The sequence below is a fragment of the Pogona vitticeps genome, chromosome 6 (genome assembly GCF_051106095.1).
Source record: "Pogona vitticeps strain Pit_001003342236 chromosome 6, PviZW2.1, whole genome shotgun sequence".
NCBI classification, from domain to species: domain Eukaryota; kingdom Metazoa; phylum Chordata; class Lepidosauria; order Squamata; family Agamidae; genus Pogona; species Pogona vitticeps.
Window position 1 is genome coordinate 44,905,028 of NC_135788.1, and position 19,824 is coordinate 44,924,851.

Genomic DNA, 19,824 nt, shown 5'->3' on the forward strand with positions numbered 1-19,824 from the left:
ACCTAGACAGCATCTTAAAAAACAGAGATATCACCTTGCCGACAAAGGTCTGTATAGTCAAAGCTATGGTTTTTCCAATAATGATGTATGGAAATGAGAGCTGGACCATAAAGAAGGCTGACCGCCCAAAAATTGATGCTTTTGAATTGTGGTGCTGGAGGAGACTCTTGAGATTCTGGACTGTAAGGAGAACAAACCTATCCGTTCTGAAGGAAATCAACCCTGAGTTGAGTGGAAGGACAGATCTTGAAACCGAGGCTCCAATACTTTGGCCCTCTCATGAGAAGAAAAGACTCCCTGGAAATAACCCTGATGTTGGGAAAGTGTGAGGGCAAGAGGAGAAGGGGACGACAGAGGATGAGATGGTTGGACAGTGTAATCGAAGCTACTAACATTTTTGACCAAACTCAGGGAGGCAATGTAAGATAGGAGGGCTTGGCGTGCTCTGGTGCATGGAGTCATGAAGAGTAGGACACGACTTAACAACTAAACAACAACAACATTTATAAAGCTTATTAAATTCATTGAAATCTTGGACTTGTTTCCTCCAAAGTAAATCACCCTCAGAAAAGCAGCTATATATAGGGGTGCAGACTTTTAATACACATTTTATACACATTTTATACACTACATAAAGTGTATACACACAGTTCACTTATTTGAAATGTAGTGTTGGAAAAGAGTTTTACAGATAGCATGACTTGTCAGAGAGAGATATGGAAAGCAAATTGTGGACTCTCACTAGAAGCTAAAATAACCAAACAAAGCGTATTGTACTACAGTGGCATCATGAGAAGACAGGCTCACGGGAAAAGGCAGCAATGCAGGAAAAAGTGCAATACAGTAGGAAAATAGGATGGACATGAGTTGGATTGACTCAATAAAGAAAGCCACAGTTTTGCTTGTAAGACCTTTTGTTTGGTGTTGCAGTCAAAGCAGGACTGGGAGCAGTGAGATGAGAGATTCTGATTTGGGGAATAAACTATGATGCTTTTGCCTGCTTTGGGGATGAGAAATAGAGAAATGCGATTGCTACACACTTCAGACATCTAGTCCCAGGAAGTCAGTCTCTCACACACATACATCCACCCTCCCTCCCTAAATTTTCTACAATCTTACCTTTAAATAACCTTGATGAATCCCCCCTTCCCTCTCTCCCATCTTTCTTCCCGCCTAATTCAGCTCTGGTGGAAGTAGTCATTCACAAGCCAGCTTGAGTGCCCCGGGCTGTTCTACAGCCCTAAACAATAAAGCTGGCTTATCTCCGATCTCTAAAAGAACTGATCTACAACTGTGGGAACCAAGGAAGGTAGCAGGGAGACGTGGATTACAGTTTGGGGTTCAGTTGCAGGGATAGGCGTCGGGGGTAGCGCTCTGCTCATTACCCACAGGATTTTTATTCTTACCCTATTTGGGGTAAATTATCCCTGTTCTCCAACCACTGAAGTAATAGAACAGTCTTCAATTTTCTTTCTCAAATACAAAACAGTTTCAGCACACAAATCATTTTGAATAATCCTATGAAGTGTAATGTCTCTTAAATGTTTTTATTTTTGCCACATCAAAATCGCTTTTTGTGTGCCTTTTCTTTTGCAAATTTTGTCAGTGATTCCTTCAGGTCAATGGCTGATGCTTCAGCATGTTCAATTGATATAGTTGCCAAACCAAGTAATCTACTTTGCAGCATGTGTGTTTAGTCGTTTAGTCGTGTCCGACTCTTCGTGACCCCATGGACCAGAGCACGCCAGGCCCTCCTGTCTTCTACTGCCTCCCGGAGTTGTGTCAGGTTCATGTTGGTTGCTTCACAGACACTGTCCAGCCATCTCATCCTCGGTCGTCCCCTTCTCCTCTTGCCATCACACTTTCCCAACATCAGGGTCTTTTCCAGGGAGTCTTTTCTTCTCATTAGATGGCCAAAGTACTGGAGCCTCAGCTTCAGGATCTGTCCTTCCAGTGAGCACTCAGGGTTGATTTCCTTTAGAACTGATAGGTTTGTTCTCCTTGCAGTCCAGGGGATTCTCAAGAGCCTCCTCCAGCACCACAATTCAAAGGCATCAATTCTTCGGCGGTCTGCTTTCTTTATGGTCCAGCTCTCACTTCCATACATCACAACAGGAAAAACCATAGCTTTGACTATTCGGACTTTTGTTGGCAAGGTGATGTCTCTGCTTTTCAAGATGCTGTCCAGATTTGTCATCGCTTTCCTCCCAAGAAGAAGGCGCCTTTTAATTTCAGGGCTGCTGTCTCCATCTGCAGTGATCATGGAGCCCAGGAAGATAAAATTTGACACTGCCTCCATATCTTCCCCTTCTATTTCCCAGGAGGTGATGGGACCAGTGGCCATGATCTTAGTTTTTTTGATGTTGAGTTTCAGACCGTTTTTTGCACTCTCCTCTTTCACTCTCATTACAAGGTTCTTTAATTCCTCCTCACTTTCTGCCATCAGAGTGGTATCATCTGCATATCGGAGGTTGTTGATATTTCTTCCTGCAATCTTAATTCCGGCTTGGGTTTCTTCCAGTCCAGCCTTCCGCATGATGTATTCTGCATATAAGTTAAATAAGCTGGGGGACAATATACAGCCTTGCCGTACTCCTTTCCCAATTTTGAACCACTCAGTTGTTCCATGACCAGTTCTAACTGTTGCTTCCTGTCCCACATATAGGTTTCTCAGGAGACAGATAAAGTGGTCAGGCACTCCCATTTCTTTAAGAACTTGCCATAGTTTGCTGTGGTCCACACAGTCAAAGGCTTTCGCATAGTCAATAAAGCAGAAGTAGATATTTTTCTGGAACTCTCTGGCTTTCTGCATAATCCAGCGCAAGTTAGCAATTTGGTCTCGAGTTCCTCTGCCTCTTCGGAATCCAGCTTGTACTTCTGGGAGTTCTCGGTCCACATACTGCTGAAGCCTACCTTGTAGGATTTTGAGCATAACCTTGCTAGCGTGCGAAATGAGTGCAATTGTACGGTAGTTGGAGCATTCTTTGGCACTGCCCTTCTTTGGGATTGGGATGTAGACTGATCTTTTCCAATCCTCTGGCCACTGTTGAGTTTTCCAAACTTGCTGGCATATTGAATGTAGCACCTTAACAGCATCATCTTTCAAGATTTTAAATAGTTCAACTGGAATGCCATCACCTCCACTGGCCTTGTTGTTAGCCAGGCTTTCTAAGGCCCACTTGACTTCGCTCTCCAGGATGTCTGGCTCAAGGTCAGCAACTACATTGTCTGGGTTGTCCGGGATATCCACATCTTTCTGATATAATTCCTCTGTGTATTCTTGCCACCTCTTCTTGACGTCTTCTGCTTCTGTTAGGTCCCTCCCATTTTTGTCTTTTATCATGTTCATCTTTGCGCAAAATGTTCCTCTAATATGTCCAATTTTCCTGAACAGATCTCTGGTCTTTCCTTTTCTGTTATCTTCCTCTATTTCTTTGCATTGTTCATTTAAGAAGGCCCTCTTGTCTCTCCTTGCTATTCTTTGGAAGTCTTCATTCAAGTTTCTGTAACTTTCCCTATCTCCCTTGCATTTTGCTTCCCTTCTCCTCTCTGCTATTTCTAAGGCCTCGTTGGACAGCCACTTTGCTTTCTTGCATTTCCTTTTCTTTGGGATGGTTTTCGTTGCTGCCTCCTGGACAATGTTACGAGCCTCTATCCAAAGTTCTTCAGGCACTCTGTCCACCAAATCTAGTTCCTTAAATCTGTTCTTTACTTCCACTATGTATTCATAAGGGATTTGGTTTAGATTATACCTGAGTGGCCCAGTGGTTTTTCCTAATCTCTTCAGTCTAAGCTTGAATTTTGCTATGAGAAGCTGATGATCAGAACTGCAGTCAGCTCCAGGTCTTGTTTTTGCTGACTGTATAGAGCTTCTCCATCTTTGGCTGCAGAGAATATAATCAATCTGATTTCGATATTGCCCATCTGGTGATTTCCATGTATAGAGTCGCCTCTTGTGTTGTTGGAAAAGAGTGTTTGTGATGACCAGCTTATTCTCTTGACAAAACTCTATTAGCCTTTGTCCTGCTTCGTTCTGAACTCCAAGGCCAAACTTCCCTGTTGTTCCTTTTATCTCTTGGCTCCCTACTTTAGCATTCCAGTCCCCTAGAATGAGAAGAACATCTTTCTTTGGTGTCAGTTCTAGAAGGTGTTGTAAATCTTCATAGAATTGTTCAATTTCAGTCTCCTCAGCAATGCTGGTTGGTGCATAAACTTGGATTATTGTGATGTTGAATGGTCTGCCTTGGATTCGTATTGACATCATTCTATCATTTTTGAGATTGTATCCCATTACAGCTTTTCCCACTCTTTTGTTGACTATGAGGGCTACTCCATTCCTTCTACGGGATTCTTGTCCACAATAGTAGATATGATAATCATCTGAGCTGAATTCGCCCATTCCTGTCCATTTTAGTTCACTGATGCCCAGGATGTCGATGTTTATTCTTGCCATCTCCTGTTTGACCACCTCCAGCTTCCCAATGTTCATAGATCTTACATTCCAGGTTCCTATGCAGTATTTTTCTTTGCAGCATTGGATTTTCCTTTCACTTCCAGGCACGTCCACAGCTGAGCGTCCTTTCGGCTTTGGCCCAACCACTTCATTAGCTCTGGAGCTACTTGTACTTGTCCTCCGCTCTTCCTCAGTAGCATGTTGGACGCCTTCCGACCTGAGGGGCCCATCTTCCAGCGTCATATCTTTTAGCCTTTTGTTTCTGATCATGGGGCGTTCTTGGCAAAGATACTGCAGTGGCTTGCCATTTCCTACTCCAGGTGGATTGCGTTTAGTCGGAACTCTCCACTATGTCCTGTCCGTCTTGGGTGTCCCTGCACGGCATAGCCCATAGTTTCTCTGAGTTACTCAAGCCCCTTCGCCACGACAAGGCAGCAATCCATGAAGAAGACTTTGCAGCATTGTTGAGCGTAAATATGTTTTTATAAGCTTAAGCTTTGAGAAATTGCATTCACCACTAGCCACTGACACTGGAAGTATGAGAAGGATCCTTAGAGCAACAGAAACATTAGGCACATTATCCAGGAGTTTTTGTTGCACTTTGAAGAGAAGTACTCCTTATGGTGGTATAGACTTTGGAAGTCTTCGAGCTATTGCTGTAAGTTCATAGCACAGATCTTCAGCATCATATCTTTGTTTCTATTGTGCATCAATGATTTCAGAGTAGCAGCCCACCTGGATGATGTTCTATAAGTGAGTACAAGCACATTTCCAGGCAATTCAGAATAGTGCTCATGGCCATAACTCCAAAGAGGACTGCTTAAAACCTCTTAAAAACGCATTCAGAACAAATTTTTATTAAAAACCACATAATTAAATTTATGGGAAATGACTACCAGGTTGCCATTGTAGGAACCATCCTCATAAGAAAATAAAAGAAGCCATGTTGGATCAGGCCAATGACCCATCTAGTCCAACTCTCTCTGTCACACAGTGGCCACACAGTGGTGTAGAATATGACTATACCCTCTTATATAGATATACAGTGGTGCCCCGCTAGACAATTACCTCGCAAAACGACGAATCCACATGACAGTGAGTTTTTGCGATTGCTAAAGCACTTTGCAAAACAGTGTTTCCTATGGCCGATTTTCGCTATACGATGTTTCGGTCCATGTCTTGCAAAGCGCGGTTTCCCATAGGAAATGCATTCCTATTTGTCTTGCGAAGCACAGTCATAGAAAACGTGTGAGTCACCAAAAAAATTGCAAGCCGCTTTTGTCTTGTGAGTTTTTCGTTGTGGGAGGCATTTGTCTTGCGAGGCATCACTGCATATTGAAAGGTTTGGGGCAATTGGTATGTTCCCTGGAAATTGTATAGCAAGGTTTCTCTTTTTCCTTCTCCTACTTCTCTGCCCCTTGTCAAACAATGCCTTCCTTCAGATCAAGCAAGACCTCAGATTGTGGTGAATTTAGCTCCCTGGAGCAGTGGCTGCACATTCTGGTTTCTTGCAGGTAGCACATGGACTTTTTACTTCTTACAGATCTTACTTATTGGATCAGAACATGAAGCCACAGTTTAGCTCCACAGATGGCTTTATCAGTTTCTGGCCCCAGTAATTTTGGAATGTGAATATGTAACATGCCATTCTACAGGGGCAAGGTTTGAAAAAACATTTTGTGTGAGAGGAACAAAGGGGGAAATTTAGATTTCATTCCAAGAAGTTTTATGACACCTTATTAGGGAAAGCAAAACATCCTTCAGCAGCAGTAGGTGAAACCTTTTATGCTGTCTTTTGTTATCAGGCCTAGTTCTACCTCCTTCTTCCAGCTAGTCAGAGTCCAGAGAGTCACATAATAAGGGACACACCATTAATTCTCATTAAGGAACCTACAGAAACTGTCTTTTTTAAAAAAAGAAAAGAAAGGAAAGGAAGAAAGAGAATAAAAGGGGGGGAAATTCCACAGGTTTGTGCAGCAGGTGTATGGGTGGAAGTGAGGAGGGAGTTCAGTTCTATGAATACACAACTCATTCACCTTTCAAATAGCTCATTTGCCATCAGGAGATTACTATTAGTGCAGCAGAGCACTTAAAATGCAACTAGCCGAGCTTTTAGAACCCAAAGGGGTGTGAAAGAAAGAATAATCCTTTCAGAGCTGCAGGGGGTTGAAAAGGCACAGGAGGCAGAGGATCAAAGAGGTTAGCAGGAAGAGAGCATATTTTAGCAATAATGAGGTGGCTCTCTGTCATCTCAATGTATTAAACGTATCCGACTTTGACAGCCGTCTTGCCCTTTACTGGTTGGCTTGTTTGGCCGAAGGTGTTGAGACTTGCTGCAGTTACCAAGCTGAAATCAGAAGCTGCATTCTAGGTGTAAGCAACAAAAACATGTTGGCCTCATAAGGCACAAGTACTCTCATTATTCAGATCATTGCATTGATCCATTCCATTGCCTATATGGTACCTGCTGAGAAAGCAGCCAAAATCAGTTATTAAATAAACATATGCCAGCACTAACCTAAAATCACATATGCTTTTCAAATTGGGGAAGTGAAGACAAAGGTCCATTTCATCTCACCTTATTCCCGTATTCCATTTTGCAGTATGACCCTCTTGATTTTTTTTAATTCCCAGCTCTTAACTGACCTTTATAGGCTGCCAGGAATTGTTTTGGTTTTTTTAAGGTTTTTTTTAATAACACATCTACCATGGCTAGCCCAACTTGTAGGAAGAACAAAGCAGTTGTCTCGGGGGGCAGCAGACTTCTAACTAATTTTCCTGACCACGTTCTCCCAAGAATTCCCCTCTGCTAAGGGAGAGACTTGTGTGAGCTACATAGTCTACCTTACACCCCTTAAACTGGCTGACTACCTTCGGGCGTGGTGATGATAATTCTACATCATCTGTAATGAATATAGATGCAACTGCCAGGCCAGCTGGCTTTTGTACAAGGAACATGCTAGATGGGAAGATAGGAAGAAAACTCTTCTCCTATGCCAAGACTATTGATCTACTTAGATTGGTGTTCCCTCACAGTCATCCATCCAGGTATTAACCAGGTCAGCTGTGCTTAGTTTTCATTATCAGGTGATACCATGAGTGGTCAGTTGGTGTACAATGGGAAGAGGTACTGTCTTGTTCTCTACTGTCATCAGATAGCAAAATGTCCCTGCTAGTCACTCATCATCCACATATCCCACAGTAGCTAAGAAGCTACTTGGATGAGTAGCAAAACGTTTCATTCTAATAAGAAAGAAGTCTAGTTGCCATGACTCAACTTCCCAATAACCTTACCTGGATAACTGAGAATCTTCACAGATATATCCCACATGTATTACTTAAGGAGTAGTTTTGGTCTGCAGTTAACAAAATGTGCAGTAATTCAAGATAAAACAGGATCAATTTTCTGCTAACGCCTCCCCCTCCTCCTGCTCCTCTTCATCTTAGCTGTCAAATGGATTCTGACATGGCAATCTCTGCAGGGTTTTGTAGATATAAAGTACTCAGAAATAATTCATCAGTTATTCCTTCTAGTGGTGCTCTGGAATTGTACAGCTTACTCAGTGCAACACAGGTGGTAGGACACTTATCCTTCAGGCAAATACACTCCAGGTGATCACAGCTGACCCCTTCTTGGGAGGCACAATGGAGATTCATATTACCAGCTCATGGATTCACAGCCAAGTACTCCAACCAATTCAATTTCATTAGATAGTAAGGCATTACATGTAGTATGTGACTTACTTTCTTAACAGCAGCCACCATGGCTATATAAGGTTGCCTGCCTGCCACCAGTAAAAATTCCTTTCCTGTTTTGTTTGGTTTTTGCCTTTAGTCCATTTCCCAGAAAAGTAAAAAGGCCAAGCATTTGCGCTGCCGTTAACCTGCTTCCTCTTAATTCCATAAGTGAAATAGTTTTTGCTCCAGATGGCAATCCAGCAGCCATTTTTTACTCTTAAAAGTTTCTCCAGGGCAAAAGGGAGCTCTAAGGAGCCTAGGAATCTAAAATGGGGGTATAGGAAACTTTTAATTAGTTTTAATTAACTGTTACTGGCACCAGCTAATGACATCATCAGCTTCTACTGCATAACTTTACACTAACAGGATTTTGACCAACAGGATTTTGACCAAAAGTTTCATGCTGGGGGACACCTGTTTGGAACCCTGGCCATTGGTCTGTGGTGCCCCTCAAGGTTCTGTTTTGTCCCTTGTGCTTTTCTACATCTTCATGAAACTGCTTGGAGAGGTTGTCCGAGTTCTGGGGTGATGACACCCAACTCAATTTCTTTTTCCCCTCTAAATCCAAGGAAGCTGTTTCAGTGCTAAATCAGTGTCTGGTGTCAGTAATGGACTGGATGATAACAAATAAACTGAATCTTAATCCAGACAAGACAGAGGTGCTCATGGTCAGTCAAAAAGCAGATCAAGGAATAGGACTGCAGCCTGTGCTGGATGAGTTTCCACTCCCTTTGAAAAGACAGGTCCACAGCTTGGGGGTGCTCTTGGATTCATTTCTAAACCTGGACACCCAGGTTTCAGCAGTGGCCAAGAGTGCCTTTGCACAGTTAAAACTACTGTGCCAACTGCACTCATTTCTTGAGAGTTCCAGTTTACTCAGTTTACCATTCCCTTCTTCTGGAGCCACTGTAGGGCTGTGCAGCTTGCCCAAGGCCATACTGTTTCACTGTCATGTAATATAAATCACAATACATAATCATAAAAATCTGTGCAGAAAGAAAGGAATTTCTGAGATTAGGAAGTTTAAGACACTAATTTACTCAGTATTTTTTTTAAATCAAGAATAGGTTGATGAGAGTGTGACTACACTGGAAAGCTGAATCGGAGTGATTTGGCTTTGCTGTAATTTGATTGCTGCCTTTTTATGTTTAAAATTGCAGTTAGTGCTCACATAGGGGCTGCAGATTTATTTGGGAGGTCTCTATTCATCTTGGATTTGATGTGATTCGCATCTCAGTCCATATCCTCCCCTTCTTTCCTTTCGTCCCCTTTGTGTTTATTTGCCCTCGTCCAGTCCGTTACTGACACCAGACACTGATTTAGAACTGAAACAGCTTCCTTGGATTTAGAGGGAAAGGAGAAATTGAGTTGGGTGTCATCACCCCAGAACTCGGACAACCTCTCCAAGCAGTTTCATGAAGATGTAGAAGAGCACAAGGGACAAAACAGAACCTTGAGGGGCACCACAGACCAATGGCCAGGGTTCCAAACAGGTGTCCCCCAGCATGAAACTTTTGGTTCTCTCCTCCAGGAAGGACTGCAGCTACTATAGAACAGGGCCTCCAAATCCCATCCCAGAGAAAAAGCCCAGAAGGATACCATGGTCAATAGTATCAAAAGCTGCTGAGAGGTCCAGTAGAACCAACATGGATACACTCCCCATGTCCAGTTCCTGGTATAGGTCATCCACCAAGGTGACCAAAGCAGTCTCCATACCATAACCAGGCTTGAAGCCAGATTGAAATGGACCTAGATAATTCCTCATCCAGGAATCTCAAGAGCTGAGAAGCCACAAGCCACTCCATCACCTTGCCCTAGAATGGGATATTAGAAACTGGCTGGTAATTATCCAGTACTGCAGAGTCCAAGGAAATTCCCCCTGCCCAATAATTATCACACTGCTGCCTCCTTTAGGCATGCTAGGATCCTACCCTGCTGCAAGGTAACATTCAACACCTTGCACTCAGTTGGCCAGTCCCTTTCTGGCAACTTTTATCAGCCAGGAAGGCCAAGGATCCAGCAGACAAGTGGAAACCTTCACCTCTCCAAGGGTCCTGTCCACATCACCAAGAGGCAAAAACTTAAACTTAACCATTAATGCAGGACAAACATGAACCATACTTACATGAACAGGACCTGTATTAATTCCAACATCCATGTCAGAGTGCACCCAAGCAATTTTGCCTCCAAAGTGCTGTGCAAGTTTTTCACAGCAAGCACTATCTTCCTGTGAGCCATGATGTAACAAGCCCTTGACCACTCTAAAAAGCTTCACTGGGGTGACTCTGTACAGACACAGTGGGGGCAGAGAATAATGAATTCTTCACCACCATCGTTGGCATTGAATAGATCTTCAAAGGAGCTCTAACCTATTTTTGGTCAGATTCACTTCAAGTTTTCTACCATTGTTGCTCTAGTCTCAGTCCCATTCATTTCATCATCACCAGCTCCCCAGTAAACCAGGGGGCCAGCTTGACTCTACTTTGTGGGAGGGGACACTTAGGAGTGATTGTGTCAACAGCCCTGGCCATTTCCCCAACAGAATCACCTGCTGAGATAATAGAAAACTCCCCAAGAGCCATCAGGAAACCATTTGAATCAGTCTCCTGAGGTGGACCATCTTAACCAGTATACTCACCCCTGCAGGATCTCTGAGAGTCTAAATACCACCAGATAATGATCTGTCCTTGACAATGGAACTACAGGTTTCTCCACAACCAGATCAACAACATCGGCCCCAATAGAAAAATAACAGGTCTAAAGTATGTCATGCAGATACCAGTTGGGACAGACCCATGGCCATCCAAGGAGGGTATATAGTTGTTTTTTTTAAAAATCATTTATTATGTTTTTAATTATATTCTTTTAATATTGTGAGTTGCCTTGGGCTCACTTATTCGGAGAAAGGCAGCCTATAAATAAAACAAGCAAGCAAGCAAACAAACATAGAAAAACTTTACAAGTGGTTGTCAGTGTTTCTTTAAGAAAAATCTGTGCTGCTTATGTAACACAGTTACAAATCTTTAGACATAGAAGTTATTTCTCAGTTAATTTCTCAAAGTTTGATGACATAAGGTCATTCCCAGCTAGGCTAGTTTGGTCAGGTTAACCGAAAACCAGCAGGCATTCACTAGAAGGAGGAAAATGAAGGAGGAAAATCCTCAGAATATCAATGATAATCTTGCATCAATTTTATTTAATTGGAAATCACTAGAAGAAGGCCCTGAAAAGAATACAGGACCAAAACATGTCAGGCTTTATCAAAATAAGAAAATAAAACAGACTACAAGGTAATCACAGTTTGGTCATATACAAACAAGCATTGAGGAAAAGTTAACAGAGAAACTGTATAAGCAAGGAATCAGTGCTTCATACTTTGAGATTAGTATTGTTAAGAAGACAGAGAGATAAAGGTTGGCTTTTTGAATTCACATGTTTAACAGATGGTAAGGTGCTTGAGATATTGAGGTAGGAGGCTACACTTATATTTTGGACAGCACAAAACAAATGTCCTAGGAAAGGCCAAGTGGAAGGCCAAATTTAATTCCTTGAGAGAGGAGGTTCAGAAGAATACATTAATTTTATTTATTTATTTATTTATTTATTTATTTTATTCAATTTATATCCCGCCCATCTGGCATATTCTACCACTCTGGGTGGCTTACAGAATATCAAAACAATTTAAAAACATAAAAACATTAGCATACAACGATAACAAAAAGTGCAGGAATAAATAAATAATAAATAGCAAAGCAAAAGAAATCTGTAGTTGATAAGAGGGAAGACCTGGATATACATCCATGTTTTCAGCTGGCATTTGAAAGTACCCAGCGTAGGGGCCTCGTGAATCTCCGGAGGAAGGTTGTTCCAAAGGCAAGGAGCCACCGCCGAGAAGGCCCGGCTTCGAGTGCATATGGGAGAGCTTGTATATTTTAAGTATTCTCTGCATGTCGCTACTAAAACCTCAGAGATCTGATAGTGAAAAACCCATATGAACATGCAAGAAGGGTTGAAGGCTGGTATGACTGTTGCATTAGAAGGACAGGGGGAACTATTGTGGTTGTATAATGTGAGATGTTGCTAAGTGGGCAGAGATATATAAGAAGAATGTAAGGGTCAATTTTCATAATTTGCAGCAATGGCCTAGTTGCCATAGTAGAGAGTTCTGACTAAACGTGATCCACCTGGAGCAGGAACTGGCAAGCCACTCCAGTATCTTTGCCAAGAAAACTCCATGGACTCTAGACAGCATCTAAAAAAGCAGAGACCTCACCCTGCCGACAAAGGTCTGCATAGTCGAAGCTATGGTTTTTCCAGTAGTGATGTATGGAAGTGAGAGCTGGACCATAAAGAAGGCTGACCGCTGAAGAGTTGATGCTTTTCAATTGTGGTGCTGGAGGAGGCTCTTGAGAGTCCCCTGGACTGCAAGGAGATCACACCTATCCATTCTGAAGGAAATCAACCCTGAGTGCTCACTGGAAGGACAGATGCTGAAGCTGAGGCTCCAATACTTTGGCCATCTCATGAGAAGAGAAGACTCACTAGAAAAGACCCTGATGTTGGGAAAGAGTGAAGGCTAGAGGAGAAGGGGACAACAGAGGATGAAATGGTTGGACTGTGTCATCAAAGCTACCAACATGAATTTGATCAAACTCCGGGAGGCAGTGGAAGATAGGAGGGTCTGGCGTGCTCTGGTCCATGGGGTCACGAAGAGTTGGACACAACAACTAAACAACAACAACATACAATATGTAGTTCTCTGACTGCTTTCTGGCAAGGTTAAACTAATAAGGGTATGTAAAAGTTGGACAGAGTGCCATCAAGAGGTGAGGAGAACAATGGGACATTCCTCTAGGAAGCTGCCTGACTGCAATTAAACCAGGTACTAGATCCATCTAATAGTCTCTATACAAATTGGCAGCAAGACTCATTGGGGTTTCACACAGACATATTTATCATCAGGTATGAATTTGGCCTCTGAATGCCTGCATGTACTCTACTAGTCATCATAGGCATCTTTCAGTCTCGAGAGACTTTGGTAACATTCTCTGTATCAAGAAGTGTCCTCTCCAGAGCATGAAACCTGTGTAAAGTAGTATGGAGGATAGGCTGTTACCCAAGCAGCAAATCCCCCCTCTCCACGTTGCTAAAATGGTCCAGTGGAAAGGCAAGAGCCAATACAACTAGTTCCAGCAACGTGGCAGGAGTTGGCAGAATGACACAAACTGTCTTTGGGACTCCAGCTCCGGATTTTGCCTCTAGGTTAACTCCTGAAGCCTTTTCCATAGTGAGCCCCTTTCAAAAGATAGGGACCCTCATTATTCGTGTGTCTTTTCCCCCCTACTGTTTGGTCATTCAGTTCTCTCCACCACTTTTTCTTTCTGAAAGTTTAAATATGCAGACCTATGTATCTTTCACCATTTGGAGATGAGAGCATCTTAGGGAAATTAAAATTTGAAGCACAGCATGGGTTGGGGAGAAAAAAAATAAACCACTGGTTGCTATAGGTTTTTCGGGCTGTTTGGCTGTGTTCTGAATGTTTTTCTTCCTAACTCCTGTCCTCTGAAGATGCCAGCCACAGAGACTGGCAAAATCTTAGGAAGAAAAATCTCCAGAACACAACCACACAGCCCAAAAAACCTACAACAACCATCGGGTCCCGGGCATGAAAGCCTTCAAGAATACAAATAAGCCACTCCTTCTCTATACTAGCCCCACCACTTGATTTCTTGTTAAGACTTTATTTTAAATGTTCCTACTGTGTATAATTATATTATTTTGAATTTGCAAGATACTTTAATTGTTTGTACAAAACAGGTGGAATAAAATGATGATAATAAAGATGATGATGTAGAAGAATTAGCTGCAGCATATTTTTAATCTTAAAAGTAATACTATGGGAAGCAAGAGAAAAATGCAGAACTGTATTCATAAATTAGAGATGGGTACAAATTAAATATGAATCACGAAACTCATTCAAAATCACTAATTGGTCAATTCATTTTCATGCAAATCGATACCCCCGATGAATACGAATCAATAATCTTTTCGCTATTTTTGATTTCTCAATTCATTTGGCTATAAAACAGTCTCCCAGGCACCTAAAGAAACAGGAAAACATCTACTGACTCTCCTCTACAATCCCTCCAAATTTGGTGAAGATTGGGTTTTAGATGTCCAGGTTATACATTCACAAAGAGGTCCCTCACCGAAAATTCTCCCCAGGCACCATGAATCAGAAATTATCACAATTTTTCTGATTCGTGCCCATCTCTAGTATAGATCCATCTTGCAGAAAGTCTGCTTTTTTGATACATAAACACTGGGAGGAAATAGGGAGTCTATAGTGTCAGTTTTCCTTTGGCATTGACTTATAAGTGTATTCTTCCTCAGAAACAAATTTAGCTGAAGTTTTAATTCTGTGCGATTGAAACAAGATTAAAAAATTAACAGGGAGGAGCCAAAATGTGATAAAAAGATAGACTACAGGAAGAAGTGCACATTTTAGGTCCTAAACAATTTTTTGTTTCAATAAATTTGACCTAATAGAAAGCATGTTTTCTGATTAATAAAGTATGTCTCTGGCTGAGAAAGAAATTGATTGCAGTAGTGTTGTAAAAGCTAAATCAGGGAAAAAACTTGACACCCCACACTACATAGTAGAAAATTTTATAAGATAAATCAATCACTAGATGCTCCAGCAGTGCTTTGTAAGATAAAAAATGAAGTGCTATTCTTATTAATGCAGCTGAGGACTACTACAAAATATGCATTTGCTACATAAAGCTTCAGGTGGTAGCCATGTTGGTATGTTGCATCAGAAGCAACAAGTTCAGAAGCATCTTAAAGAATAAAAAGCTTAATTTGGCACATATTTTTGTGGCATGTAGTCCATTTTCTGTGAAGCTTAGAAGTAGGCATCCTTCAGTGTCCAAAGACTATGGTAACATGCTCTGAATAGAGGTCTTGGAACAGTATCTAGTGTGGCTGAGAAGGCCAATTCAAGAGTGACAATCCCTTCCACACTGAGGACAAATCCAATCTGTCCCCTGTCCAGCTCCCTGATTTTGCTGGTTTCGGGACTGCTTCTTTGCCTTGGCCTGCTGAACAAGTGTCTCTTCAAAAAAGGAAGAGGCCATGCTGCACCGCCTGCCTCCAGGCTGAATGCTCAGATGTCAACGTTTCCGATTTGTTGAGGTCCATTCCTAAGGCCTTCAGATCCTGCTTGGAGATGAAGTTTAGATATAAAGCATATAATTGCCAGTAAACTGACATCTGGATGGAGGATGTCATATAATGGAAATGCAGCAGTTCTAGCATGGCATTCACCAAGTTAAGGTTGTTGACAGACTTTATGAGTGAGAATCCACTATAATGGTCTTAAACATGGAGTTTTCCCCCACGTTAAATATGTTAATCTTTTCCTCTGTGCTTGAATGCACTTGTCACTGACCAATAACCTTTGAATAACTCTTGAAACTGCTATTAAGACCTTTGCTCATCATTCCCAAGGGCTGCCAAGGATCTTGGATGTGGATCTTGTGACGAGCAGAAATGTGAGAAATCACAAAATTAAAAGGGTTTCTTGAAGTTTGGTTTGCTTATGTTTCTATTCCTCACTGCCTCACTCCATGGCTAGAAAAAGTTTGCACAAATCATTCAGGTTTGTATATAATTAGTTAGACTGTGTGGAAAGTGAAATCACATAGATAAGTCACTTGGCAGTACTGGACTTAGTTGTATCAGAAGTGGCCTCTTGTTATACTCCTACAGTAGTTAAGGCAGTTAAAACGTTTCTTGCCTACTTTCAAGATTGATATCACTCCAAAGATTTCTGGGGAACCATCTTGGTTGATAATGTGGTATTTCTTTGCAAGCTTTCCATTATGTTAGTATATACAAGAATTACAACTGAAATCCAGAAAAATAAATGAGACAAGATAAAAGATTATCAGGTGTTAATTATTTTCATTAGAATGATGGTGTCATCTACGGCTGAAATGGATCTGTTTCATTCGGGGAACGTTACCCTTTATTTCTGCTCTATCAACATGATACAATATATTGCTACAGGTCAAATTATATTTTTCAGTGTGTACTTATAAATCAAAGTAAAGTAGCATCCACCTGGCACTCTAAAACTGTGCCCCTGAATGATGCTACATCTTAAAAGCAAGGACTAGTCTGTTCAAAAGTTCCTTTTTCAAATCACAGTATGTAATTATAAAATGCAGTTTTAAAAATCCTAACTCAAGAAATACAAGCACAAAAGGATTCCAGAAAACAATCAGATAAGTATCCATTTATTTAACTCAACATATAGAATTATGTTGCCAATAGCTTCTTTAAAGTTTAAGTCGTAATTAGCTAAAGAGTGTTTTTAAATCTTTTTTTCTTTTTTCAGAGATTCACATTGAAATCCTCTGGAGCCCAATGACTATGGTAAGAAATTACTGCCATTAAATAAACGTTTTATGTAGAGTTGTTCTTTGCTTCCCCGTACAGTACATCTGGCAGCATAAGAAAAGCGAAGCAAAGTTTGTTGCTTATATACCGCCCCATAGTGTTTCAAGCACTCTCTGGGTGGTTTATAAGTTAATTATGCAGGCTACACATTGCCCCCCCAGTGAGCTCAATACTCATTTTACCGACCTCAAAAGGATAGAAGGCTGAGTCAACCTTGAGCCAGCTACCTGGGATTGAACCCCAGGTCGTGAGCACAGTTTTGGCTGCAGTACAGTACAGCCGTTTAACCACTGTGCCACGAGGCCCCTGAATACACACTAATGTGTTTAAAGCCTCTGCTTTGTTTAAATAAGCTAACTAATTCACACGTTTACAGTTCTAGGAGTCTAAATTAGCTACCTCTTCATCAAGCTCAACAGTACTGTCCTCATGTATATTCAGGATAGGATATTTCATGAAGGGGGGCACATTGGACCCTCCTCAACCTAATGAGGTATATATTGAGACCTCAGGTTCTGTCATTTGCTAGATACTGCTGATGGCAAACTTTGGTTGCATAGAGTTAGGAAATGATGATTATGCAGGATAAAAAAGCCAATCAGGTATTAAATCTGTAAGTTTGGGTAGAAATGTCTTTTGTGACAGTCTTGTAGTGCATTAAACAGTAAAAGACAAGTATGGAGGAGGATAGCTGAAAACTTGTGGTGCCACCTTAGGGTCTCCATTAAGTAGCTTGGCTTGCCTGAGCGTGCCCACTTCAGAGTGTTAGCCCCAATCAGAGTGTTCCATATGTATACACTGTGGAGCATACACAGGTTTCTACAACAAGAAAAAAATGGTTCTGCAAATAAAGGCCAGGAATACATGTAAAAAATTAGAAGAAAGTCAAAAATGATGAGAAGTGGATAGATAGTCCCTCCCTTCGATCTGCACAAATATATATTTTGTGTGTGTGTGTGTAGATAGTCCTAAAGTCAGTCATTCACCCCATAATCTCTCAAACACTCAGTCTTAAGTGTGGCGAAGACTCAGTGTAGATAACTAAAAGAAAAAGAGGAAAGAGGAAAATAAGAAGAAAATTCTAGAATACAGCCAGCCTGATATGTGATGTACCTTGCAAGTGAAATGCCTGTTGGGTTTTATAGAGTTCTGTGAGGTCAGTTTGATTCCTCTCCAGGAGCTCAATGATTCATGTTCTCAGGAGACATTTTGGCATTCATTGGGGTTTCAGCTGTCAATCTCCTTCTGCTCTGGTGTTTCTTTCTTTCGCTATAGTACCATTGGTTTCATTTTACTTTGACTCACAAATAGAGCCATCCCACTCACCCAGCCCAAATTTCAACATTTCAACCTAAAAACCACTGGTACAAAGTTTATTGGTTTATCAGTTGTGAACTGACTTGAGGGTTTCTGAGGCCTTCTTGAACTGCTTCACAGTAATTAGAGAATGTGACAGATATCCTTCCGTTACTTCATTTGCAAACTTTTTCCAAAGTCAGTGCCCATCCTTATACTCTGGCACATCTAATCTATAGAAGACATTTCAGCACCACAAATAACCAACACAAACCCTTTACTGTCCTTTTCTGCCATACATGGATTAAACAAACTGTAGAAAGAGTGGGACTGTGCCTCCTGATCCCACCCCTGATGTTGCATGTCCTATTCTTTACATGCATGCATTTACCATGATGCCTGGAAAAAAAGCCTACATGGATCATGCCTAATGTGCATAACTCAAGAGTAGGGAATGCAATATCAGAATCCGATTCATAGGTCCAATCCTGTATTAGGGGAAACCCAAGCTCAGGGTTCTATGGCTGTGAAACTCATTGATGGCCAATGAATTCTCACCCCACCCTAACTCAAGGTATTGCCACATTGTTGAAAAATGTGGGAAATGCTACAGAATGGGGATGGGCTGATTCACATTTCTTCCATTGACAATGTGACATAAAAACAAATGTGAATCAGCCCAGAGTCCCCCCACCCCACCTGTAATTTTTGCCTCCATTGGGATTTCTGATTTTTAATATATTGGATCTATTCACATTGCTCTGGGCAGTGTGATCACCTTAACCAGTGCAGAATGATCCTTCACTCTCTGCTATTCCTATTGTGCAGTGTTTCTCAAACTTGATTCTCCAGATATTCTTGGATTATAACTCCCACAAATCCTAGCCAGCACAGCTAGTGGCAAAGGCTTCTGGTACCTTTAGTCCAAGAACATGTGGGGCCCAAGGTTGGGAAACACTGCCATAATGGATTATTTACCTATTTTAATAAATTTTATACCACCCGATCAGTATTAGGCACTACTCTGGGCAGTTACAATCAAATAAAGACAAATACAGTGATATAGCCATAAAAATAAATAATAAAAAGTACAGTAATAAAATAAAATCAAGTCATAAGATTAAAAAACCATCATAAGATGAACCAACCAAGAACATCAAACCATAGTTGGACAGGCAGCACAAATTGGCTGAATTCGCAGATTTGTTTTAAAAAGAGAGGGGATTTATTTCCTTTGTTTTCTCCTTCCACCCCTACTCAAAAGACATCAGTCACTTCTTAAAAGAAAACCTGCTCCTACCTAAGTAGCTGGACAAAGTTTTTCTTAGCCATACAAAAAGAGAATTCTTGAAAAGTCTCCCCAGTGGCTTCACTTTTTCTTTAAACTGAACACAAGACTCTGTTTCCTCAGTCTACAAGAGGAGGAAATTGCCACCTTCCCCTTGTTTACAGTTGTTTACTGGTAGTTGTCTTAAACAAAATTCAAGCTTAAACTGAAGTAGGAAAAAACCACTGGGCTAGTCAAATATAATCTAAACCAAATCCTTTATAACACAGTGGAAGTGAAGAACAGATGTAAGGAAATAGATTTGGCGGACAGAGTACCTGAAGAACTATGGATGGAGGCTTGTAACATTGTACTGTACAGGGAGCAGCAACAAAAACCATCCCAAATGAAAAAAAAATGCAAGAAAGCAAAGTGGCTGTCCAATGAGGCCTTAAGAAATAGCAGAGAAGAGAGGGGGAAAAATGCAGGGGAGAAAGGGAAAGCTACAGAAAATTGAATGCTGACTTCCAAAGAATAGCAAGGAGGGACAAGAGGGCCTTCTTAAATGAACAGTGCAAAGAAATAGAGGAAAAGAATAGAAAGG

The 19,824-nt window shown here is 41.3% G+C and overlaps 1 protein-coding gene and 1 long non-coding RNA gene across 7 annotated transcripts in view; both read left to right on the forward strand.

Annotated features, from left to right (window-relative positions):
• The window catches only part of RBMS3 (RNA binding motif single stranded interacting protein 3), a 1,057,118-nt gene that overhangs the window by 51,097 nt on the left and 986,197 nt on the right, over positions 1-19,824 (forward strand). The window lies entirely within an intron of this gene.
• Positions 1-19,824, forward strand: part of LOC140708174 (uncharacterized) — an 80,955-nt gene that overhangs the window by 49,694 nt on the left and 11,437 nt on the right. For all 3 annotated transcript variants that reach the window (XR_012088346.2, XR_012088348.2, XR_012088347.2), the window contains exon 2: positions 16,596-16,633. This is a non-coding gene — a long non-coding RNA (uncharacterized LOC140708174). The remainder of the gene's footprint in view (positions 1-16,595; positions 16,634-19,824) is intronic.